The sequence below is a fragment of the Morone saxatilis genome, unplaced genomic scaffold (assembly GCF_004916995.1).
Source record: "Morone saxatilis isolate NCDOM2014 unplaced genomic scaffold, NCSU_SB_2.0 Contig14, whole genome shotgun sequence".
NCBI lineage: Eukaryota > Metazoa > Chordata > Actinopteri > Moronidae > Morone > Morone saxatilis.
The window spans coordinates 18,828,724-18,829,358 of record NW_023339696.1 but is presented as its reverse complement, the minus strand read 5'-3'; the positions used below and the strand labels follow the sequence as shown (position 1 = coordinate 18,829,358).

The following is a 635-nucleotide window of genomic DNA, read 5'->3' as shown; positions in this document are numbered from 1 at the left end:
ATGACTGATAGCCCATTCAACTTTTAGCACTTTTGTCAGTAATTGCCTTTTCAGAGGATGTAATCGTGCTAAAAGAGCCTCTCATTCTATTTTTGAGTGTTAGATTTAGACATAAGCAGCAGGAGGTGGTAATTCACTCAAGGCCTGGATGAACATTTCTGTACAGTATTCCCATATTCTTCATTCATGTAATGGAACTAGAAAGGTTCAATTAATGGACATTGTTAAGGGACACTGGTTACTGTGGAGGGAAAGTGGAAACGATAGACAGAATCAGAAGCAGATGGAGCTTTTTTGCTTTGGGCATGAGCTCTGTGTGAGTGTGTTTCTCTGTTCTACTGTGTGTCTGAGCACATATGTTACAGCCTGCATGTGAGTACTTGGGAATTTAAATTGGCAGTGATGCATACGTCCTACTGTACAAGCAACTGTAAAATCATTAGTGTATTCCACATGCAATGTGTGCAGATACAGGAAGTCTAAAACTAAAGAATGACTACATGGTTTAAATGCATGAAACATTCTGAACATCACTGTCGGCCTTCTTTAGAGGACACTTTATCTTAAGTGCTGAGAGTGCATGCTGCCGCCTGACTTTGAATACTTTGTCACGTAACCGGCATGGTCCAAACCCA

The 635-nt window shown here is 40.6% G+C and overlaps 1 protein-coding gene across 1 annotated transcript in view; it reads right to left on the bottom strand.

The window, feature by feature from the left end:
- asic2 (acid-sensing (proton-gated) ion channel 2) overlaps positions 1-635 on the bottom strand; it is a 327,047-nt gene that overhangs the window by 219,937 nt on the left and 106,475 nt on the right. The gene's annotated exons all lie outside the window — the stretch shown is intronic.